The sequence below is a fragment of the Suncus etruscus genome, chromosome 3 (genome assembly GCF_024139225.1).
Source record: "Suncus etruscus isolate mSunEtr1 chromosome 3, mSunEtr1.pri.cur, whole genome shotgun sequence".
Classification (NCBI taxonomy): Eukaryota; Metazoa; Chordata; class Mammalia; order Eulipotyphla; family Soricidae; genus Suncus; species Suncus etruscus.
In genome coordinates, this window is record NC_064850.1 from 39,673,921 (window position 1) to 39,683,441 (window position 9,521).

Below are 9,521 nucleotides of genomic sequence, written 5' to 3' on the forward strand. Positions count from 1 at the left end.
TTGTCTATGCCCGAGCTCAGGTCAGTCTATACCTGTTTCAGGCCAATCTACACCCATTCTCAGATCTGTCTACAATTCTGTGCAGGCATTTCTATACCTGTCTTAGGTTTGTCTACACTTGTCTCATGGATCTGTCTATACCCATGCTTGGGTCTGTATACACCTCTGTTTCGCTCTATCTATATCGGTCACAGGTATGTCTAAACCCATGTTCAGACCTTTCTATACCCATGCTCAGTTGTCTGTTGTCTGTGGGGTCATGTTTGCCCCTTTTCAGACCTCAGGGGGACCCTCTAACCCCCCACAGCATCTGCTCTGAGCTTCCTCTGCCCCCAATGGACAATTCTGATGAGTGTGCTGAGACCTCATAGCTGCCCCTTCTAAGTCATGTGCTGCCCAGTGTCCCCATTAGCCCTCACAACAGAAAGGGGGACTCATGGCTGGGCATCCCCATTTTTCTGTTGCGGATAATGAGGCCCATCTCTGTACATCCATCAGGCAGCATGAAACTTGGTCTGGGAGCTCTGCGAGGTGAAGTGTCCATGGTTCTGATATGCCTATGTCTATACCCCACACCATGATCTCTGAGAAGGATCATTGCTGGGCGATCCACCAGCTGGGCCTGAGTCAGGTTTGGGGAATAGATGCCATAAAGCGTTATTTCAGTGTGCAACAGGCTGCAGTGCAGCAGGGGCTAGTCCTCCGTTCTTTGTGAGGGTGAGTTTGGAGAACCCCATGGAGAGCCCTGCTCTAGGGGACACCCACTAGGTGCTGACCGGTTTGGTGCCTGCCCAGGACACCCTTTTCCTGCCCTTCCTAGATGCTCTGGGCTCATGTCCCAGCCTTGTCCTTTGCATCCTTACCAGGTCCTGGTACATCCACTGGCTGTGTTCAGGATATCTCTAAGGTTTAGCTCCTGTGGGGTTACTTGGAGTCTCTCTCCACAAAGGACAATTGAAGTTCCTTTCACCCAACCTCTCCTGCCCTGCTAGACAGCAGAGAGGGACTGAGCCACCCAGAGAGCTGGTGGGACCATCTGCTGTGCTGCACCCAGGGGACATTCCCCCCACCCCCAACTTCTGAAAGCAGAGCCCAACTTGCTTTGGAGGGTAAAGCTGAGACCCTGTAGAGGCAGAGGCAGCTGTGCACATCTGCGACCTACACAGGAATACTGTGAAATGGTCATTTTTGCTGAGCAGAGATAACCAAGGTTTCTCTGAAGCTGCCTTCTAGCCCAGGGCTATGAGTTGGGGCAATGATGAAGAAAACCTGAGAGAAAACAGAGGCCAGGGATGAGAATGAAGCTATTGAATCTTAGTGGGGCTGGGTTGGACTAGATCAAGCCATTCTTGAAGGCTGAATTTCTCAGCAACAGGAACAAAGTTCCTGTATGTCTTAATCCAGGTTGAGTAGGGCTTCTGGTCTTGGTAACAGAGTCTTTATGGGTGCTTCTGCAGGCACTGACCTTGGGGCCTTGTTCTATCATCAGTGTACAAACCCTAGGCACAGGGCACAGGGCAAATACAGCTCCTCCCATGAAGTGGTATAGCTCTGCGAGGTGTCCAGGGCAACCACCACTTCTGTACACCTGGAATCCCCAAATCACCGTGACCCTCATCTTCAAAGTGTTTCTGGTCACACTTCAGGGCTCCATCCAGCCTCCTTGCCAGGATTTGCCCAGTTCAGCTGCAGTCGTTTTTACTGTGCTCCCACGTGCTGCCCTCTGGCTGTGGCAGATGGAGCTCTGCCAGCCTGGAGGGAGCGGCAGAGAAGGCTGCTCCAAATTTGCTGCTCCAAATTTGCTCCAGCCTTGCCACCTGCTGGATGGCACCAATGATCTGGGAGGGATAATGCTGAGCCTGCCCCCTGCAGGAGACCACCTGAAACTGCAGCCTGTGCTCTGCTCTGTTCAGCTTCCCCTTCATTTCACGGATGGGAAACTGATTACCTGAGTCGGAGTGACTGGTCCTGCATCACACAGTGAGGGCCTCAAACCCAGTTCTATGACCCCTCAACTCAAGGTGCATCTGCTTTCCCTCCTGTCATCAGCATCTGCCCTGCCTGCTCCTCTCCCAGCCGTGTGTGTGTGTGTGTGTGTGTGTGTGTGTGTGTGTGTGTGTGAGACCTTCTGCTCAACAGATGAGGAGGAAGAGATGAAGGGAAGATGAGACTGAGCTGGGGATGAGGAGGAGAAGGAAGAGGAGGAAGAAATGAGAAAGGAGGAGGAGGTGAAAGAAGAGGCATGGAGGAGTGGAAGTGGAGAAGGTGGATTGCACATAGCACACTGCAGAGAATCATCAGGGAACCAGCATATATTAGGCTCTTATATTAAGTTCTGAAAACTACAACTAGAGAATGATGCCTTGGAGGTAAATGAATATATAACACAGCAGGTAGGGTGTTTACCTCTCACATGGCCAACTGGGACTCAATCCTTGGCATTTTATATGGTTCCTTGAGCACCACCAGGAGTGATATCTGAGCAAAGAGTCAGGAGTAATCCCAAGCACCACCAGATGTGGCCCAAAATCCAAAAAGGAGGAGGAAGAGGAGGAGAAAAATGAAGAGAAGGAGGAGGAGGAGGAGGAGAATCCACCTCACTCCAAGCATTTCCAGTGGTGTCCCCTAGTGTCCCCAGCAGCACAGCACCCCAGCACCACATCCTCGGATAAGAAACTCCCTCCCTGTCCTTTGAGCATTGCTTAGGAGCCCTCTCCCTCCAGAGAGTAAAAGATGCAAATTATAAAGCCACATAGGGAGACATGTATATATATTCCTTAGGCCTTTCTCTCCCTCCCATGCTTGGATGGGATTCATGGGTTTGCTGCAGAATGAGGCAGAGGATGAGAGTACGAAGCTGGAAACCTCAGAAGGAATCTCAGAACCCCCGTCTGAGGTCCTTCTACCAGCGTTAGCTGTACCAGCGTTACCTTGCAGAAACACACTCAAAATCCACTGAACTCGCATCTTCAAGTCATTCTCCCAACTAGCCACTAGAGAGCATCATGATCTGCCTGGACCATAAAAAAGGGAAAATACTGTGGGTTATGGCCAGTAGGGGGTAGTGTGGGCCTAGGAATGTGTCGAGGCCCTGGAAGGTCCTTCTGTGCCCCTTGCAGGAACAGCGCCGCCTATGGGTACATCTCGATAGTGTGTTCTCACCCAGAAAATTCACTCAAAACTTGTTAGGTTGAAGCTCAGGCTTTGCATATGGGAAGCCTCAGGTTTGATCTCTAGTACTGCGTGGTCCCTCAAGCAACAAGCTGAGGAGCCCCCAGCATCAAAATGCAAAACCAGGGGCCGGAGAGATGGCGCTAGAGGTAAGCCTTGCAAGCGCTAGCGTAGGATGGACCGCGGTTTGATCCTCCGGCGTCCCATATGGTTCCCCCAAGCCAGAATGATTTCTAAGCGCATAGCCAGGAGTAATCCCTGAGCGCCAAATGAGTGTGGCCCAACCCCCCCCCCAAAAGCAAAACCAAACAACCAAAAGCAAACTAAAACAAAGCAAAATGCTGTTTGTGTGTGCCTAGATCCCAAATAAATGCCTTCCCCCAAAATAAACTGATTCTTATTAAAGCAGGGGTGTAAATCAGTGACCCACAGGTAGAACCTAGCCATCTTCTGTGGGCCCCTGGCACACAGAGTTTGACTTCATTTTAATAAAACTTTTTATTGATGAATGATATACAGATCAGGAAATGTCCATATCACATAGGTACCAGAGAACTTTCCCAGAGTGATCTTCCTCATAGTCTAAGAATCCAGTTGAAAAAATCTAGCCTTCTCGGTTCCCCTAAAATGCCCTACAGAATGCATAGTGTTGCAAAGTTTATTTCAGCTAGGTGCCAGCAACAGCCTCTGAAAATGTATTTCCTAAGGCCGGAAAGATAGCATGGAGGTAGGGTATTTGCCTTGCATGCAGAAGGATGGTGGTTCAAATCCCGGCATCCCATATGGTTCCCTGAGCCTACCAGGAGTGATTTCTGAGCATAGATCCAGAAGTAACACCTGAGTGTTGCTGAGTGTGACTCAAAAACCAAAAAGAAGAAGAAGAAGAAGAAGAAGAAGAAGAAGAAGAAGAAGAGGAAGAAGAAGAAGAAGAAGAAGAAGGAGGAGGAGGAGGAGGAGGAGGAGGAGGAGGAGAAGGAGAAGGAGAAGAAGAAGAAGAAGAAGAAGAAGAAGAAGAAGAAGAAGAAGAAGAAGAAAAGAAGAAGAAGAAGGAGGAGGAGGAGGAGGAGGAGGAGGAGGAGGAGGAGGAGAAGGAGAAGGAGAAGGAGAAGGAGAAGGAAAAGAAGAAGAAGAAAAGAAGAAGAAGAAGAAGAAGAAAAGAAGAAGAAGAAGAAGAAGAAGAAGAAGAAGAAGAGAAGAAGAAGAAGAAGAAGAAGAAGAAGAAGAAGAAGAAAGAAGAAGAGTTAGGGCAGGAGCTAGCACCGAAGAAGAAGAAGAAGAAGAAGAAGAAAAGAAGAAGAAGAAGAAGAAGAAGAAGAAGAAGAAGAAGAAGAAGAAGAAGAAGAAGAAGAAGGAGGAGGAGGAGGAGAGGAGGAGGAGGAGGAGGAGGAGGAGGAGGAGGAGGAAGAAGAAGAAGAAGAAGAAGAAGAAGAAGAAGAAGAAGAAGAAGAAGAAGAAGAAGAAGAAGAAGAAGAAGAAGAAGAAGAAGAAAGAAGAAGAAGAAGAGAGTTAGGGCAGGAGCTAGCACCGGGGCGGGCTGGAGGGTTCCAGAACTCTACCAGGGGACTGGCACTGAAGCTGAAGCTATTCTGGGTTGCAGCTTGTCCTGAGATTTGCTCTCTTACCTCCCCAGCTCCCCTGCAGAATTGAATTCTTTCAATTCTACAAAGCTACTATAGGTGTAAAAATCTAGTATTTGGTTGCCTTGCATGTAACCAGATCAATTCCCAGTTTCCCTCTGGGAGTGATCCCTGAGGACAGATCCCTGAGCACTGCCCACTGTGGCCCCCAGAAAAGGAAAGAAAGATGCTTTCACATGATTTCACTTGCTGAAATTAAAAATACTCTCACAAACATCCATGCTCTCACACATTCAATTCTTGCAGACAGTGTGTCCTTGATACTATCTAGTACTTATGGGTGATAGGCAGCCCATGATAGTTCTTACCAGTGTAGACCATCAGGCCCAGAGGAGAAAAGAGTCCCAGGGTGGAGCAGAAGAGTGAAAGGGCTTATTAAGTGGATCCTCTTGTTCCATGGGGGATCCTGCAGGCTAGACCTACCCTTACAGAATCCGTCTTTTGGACAGTCTCATAGTCCTCCATGCATCCTCCACATTCCAGAGCAGCACTTGCCCCTGCCAGGCTAACCTGACCCTGTCCTGGTGCAGACTCCAGGCTTTAACACACCCAAATGAATGGCAACAAGAGAAGAAACAAAAGAAAAAAATTTCTGAAGGAGACATCATGGACTTGAGAACAAAGCCCAGAGATCAATGACCTGAGAAGGTGCAGCGATGTAAGGAGCTGAATGAAGAGCAAATGGGCAGAGAAGGGTGAGAGTCCATCAGGACAGAGCTGGGGTTGGAGTGATGTAAAGGTTCCATTTGTCATAATCCAACCTTCCCCCTCCTGATGAACAGGTCTGAAGCAGGGTCACTGCGAGAGTTAAGAAAACAAGATAACCATAAGGGATAAAAGCATGGGGTCAGGGTGCTTCTATCCTTGTGGACTGGGAGCCAACTGCCCTTCCCTACAATCTTTACTGTACCGGCTCAATCCACATGGAGGAGGGAAGGAGACATAACAGACCAAAGTACCTATCTCATGCTAATAAGCCTAGGTGGGTCTTTTACCTCTCAAAAGGGGTGGGTGAAGGGAAAAGGAAACTAGGGCAAAGTCTCTGTTTTGGGAGAAGCTCTGTGCATTTATCTATAGACCAGGGGTGGCGAACAAGTTTGACACAAAGAGCCAAAATTTTAAACTGTGAGAGTCAGAGAGCCACACCATGCAGTGACCTGCCAAACAGACACTCACACAAAAGCATATAATTTTAACAATAATCTATAAAACACATATTGCATTTTGCCATTTTGAGTGAAGGTAAAAATCCTACAGTGATGGTGAGGATGTGCTGTGTCCTCCACTAAGAACTAACAGCCAGAAGTGACCCAACATGTGACACACGGTTCCCCCAATCGCTGGCCCGTGCAGTTGTTTCCGAGGGATGGAAGGCGGGATGACGCAGCCTGGGGGAGGGACTACTCTCTCGGAGATCTCTCCTCAGAGGTCCCTCCTCAGAAGCAGCAGAACAAAATCCAAACTTGGCAAAGAGCCACAGTAGACAAAACAATGATAAGAGGCAAAGAGCCGCGTGTTCGCCACCCCTGCTATAGACTGTTCACAGAGGGCTCAGGAAATGCGGGGGGTTGGGGAACTGGTCTCTGCAGCCTTTTTAGGAATCTTGGGAGTGTAAGGAAAACACTTCAGTCACTTGCCCAATACACACACTTACATTAAATGCACCACAGACTCACACACATACACACATAAATGCACTCATGCACACAAGACACACTTATACTCACGTATGTACTCACACACTCATACACTCTGACACATACTCACACACACATATATATATATACTCAGACATTTACACAATCACATACATACTGTCACACTTTCATATGCTTTTGTGACATACTCCAAAACATTGTACATATATATTCATGCATGTACACATTCATACAAACATTTTCACACACTTATATATACGAACTCATGCAATACACACGCATACAAACATGCTCACATACTCACACACACTTATATACACATGCTGAAATGCCTAATACTCTCACAAACATCCATGCTCTCACACACTCATACAAGCTTATACAAACTCACACATTCATACAATGACACTCACACATATTGTTATACATATATGCCTTCATGCATGCATTGTATGTGTATGCCCACACACACATATACTCCCACGCACACATTAAATAAGTGGGTTGTGGTCTCTTGGTGCTGCCAAGAAGCAAGAGTGCCAAAGCCCTATTACCGGTCCAGGTTTCCTGACAGTCCCTGGGGCAGCTGAGAGCAAAAGGAAAAAGCACATTAACAGGGAGAGTGAGAAACAAAAAAGGATGCAAGGCTGGGGAAAACCCACAAAATTACTGTGTCCTTAAACCAAATATCAGAAAAACAATTTTAATGCTATGAAGGGATCAACACATCAAAAAGTGATTTTCATTCCAGATGAAAAGTTTCATCTAATAGGCATGTTAGATGCTGATGATTCTCTGAGACGCTAAAAGAGGTCAAAGAAAACATTGCATTTTCTCAGAATATTACAGAAATGAATTTATAAAAGTTAATGGGACAATTAATTTCCAAAGAACATGATGCCACTAAAATTTCCCAGGTTGATTAGTCTGGGCTAACTACTCTGGAGCCTTCTCAGAATGGAGTGAGGGATAGATTATTCTTTATGTCTGAAGACAGCAGCCCAAAGCCACCTCTGACATAGAAATGGCTCAGCGACGCATTTGAACCTTATTAACTGTCAAGACACCAAATTGTTCCAGATCTATAGCTGCTGGACTGTGTGGCCACATTAGTGGCTGCACAACACCACCAAATTTCATGATACTATCAGCCCTGTAGGATCATAGCAAATCTGATAGGAAATCTGTGTAGATCACCAAATGTGCTGACCCTGTGGGCAGGCAATGGTCAATTTCCTCCTCCAGGTACGTTCGGGGACCAAGGTTGCTCCCCTCAGCTCATGACAAGGGAAGAACAGATTTGAGGCTGATGTCCAGAGATCTTCTATTCCCTTACAACTATGCTTATGTAGCACCAAAAGAGGAACTGGAATATCTAAAAGGAAAGCATAGCCCAGAGGTAAGTGCATAAGAGTGTCCTAGAGCAGCGGTCCTCAAACTACAGGCACAGGCCACATGCAGCCTACTGAATACGTTTCTCTGGCCTGCTGGGTGTTTTAGCTGCTGCTGCCCATCCTGCTTAGCCGATGACTCACCCCAGCCTGCAGTGCACATGTGTGAGATGTACACCACACTTTCTGACTCCCCTCCTTCTTATCTGTCTCTCGACTCTTCCTTCTCGACTCTTGAGCAAGGGTCCTTAAACTTTGGCCTGCCAAAAGCAGGCCAATAGTTCCCATTGAAGTACTGGTAAGCTTCTTCATTTAACTTTACTTGTTCTTCATTTTAAGTGTTGTATTTGTTCCCATTTTGTTTTCTTTTACTTCAAAATAAGATATGTGCAGCATACATAGGAATTTATTCATAGTTTTTTAAAAACTATAGTCCAGTCCTCCAAAGGTCTGAGAGACAATGAACTGGCCTCCTGTTAAAAAAAAAGAAGCTTGAGGACCCCTGCTTTGGGGCAAGGCATTATTGGTAGATATTATAACAGAGGTCTCTTTGAGAGTGGAGAGCTGGCCCCAAGGTCAAGCCCAATTAGGAATCATGGCACCCCTCTTTGTGCTGTCCTTCCCCATCTCTTGTGCGGTGTTGTCTCTGAAGCTTTCAGCCTCAAGAAAAATTCCTGGAACAAGTAGCTCTACAGAGGTTCTGTCTGCCAGGCAGTTTAGGAACAGCGTCACAGAGGGCATCTAATAACCAAGCTCAATGAGTAAAAGAAATAAGATAGAAAGCTCAACCAGTACCAACCAGCACAGTAATCCTCAGACAATGACTTTACTAACATTATAAAGAGATGGAACAATGACCACAAATGGACCCTCATTGATCTAAGTTTTGATAAACCCATTGGCCTTTGTGTTGTCATAAACAATGTGAAGTAAATTTGTGCCTGCAAAGTGAAGCAATGGGTGGGAAACTGGGTACGCTAGTGGAGAGGTCAGTGGTGAGAGTGGTGTTGGCACATTGTGTGCCTGAAACAACTGTATTATGAACAACTTGGAAAAAGCAGTGTTATAATAAAAAAAAGGTTTTTAAATAAATAAAGAAGGCCAGTGTGTCAAAACAATAAATAAAATTGTGTGTTACCTACAGCCAGACTTGTGTTCTCAAGAGGTAATTAGAAAAATGTTGCATGCTCATTCTTAATCAATACAAAATGGAAAAAATCAGAAATAAAACAGCTGCAGAGTGGTGAATGCACCTAGAGCACTAATCACGATGACAACTACCATGACAATGATAAGGAGAGAGGCAGAATGACTGTCTGAGATAGGTAGGGGATTGGAGTGAGGGAGGGATATGGGGAACATTTGTGGTGAGTAGATGGTAGTGATAAAGGGTGGTGTACATTTTATGACAAAACCCCCAGTATTAAAATATTTGTAAACACAGTGGTTAATTAATTAATTAAAAAAGAAAACAGCTGCAATGTTTATAAGTTAATAATATTAATACACCAGAGAGCAACATGTTAATCCAATTAAAATAAAAGCAGAGTGAAAATGATTTATTTTATTTCAGGAGTCTGGCATGCCCCTACTCTTCAAAATATTAAGATAGAAAAGAAAAGTGCCCACTAACAGCTCTTTTAATCATAGATACAAAAATTCTT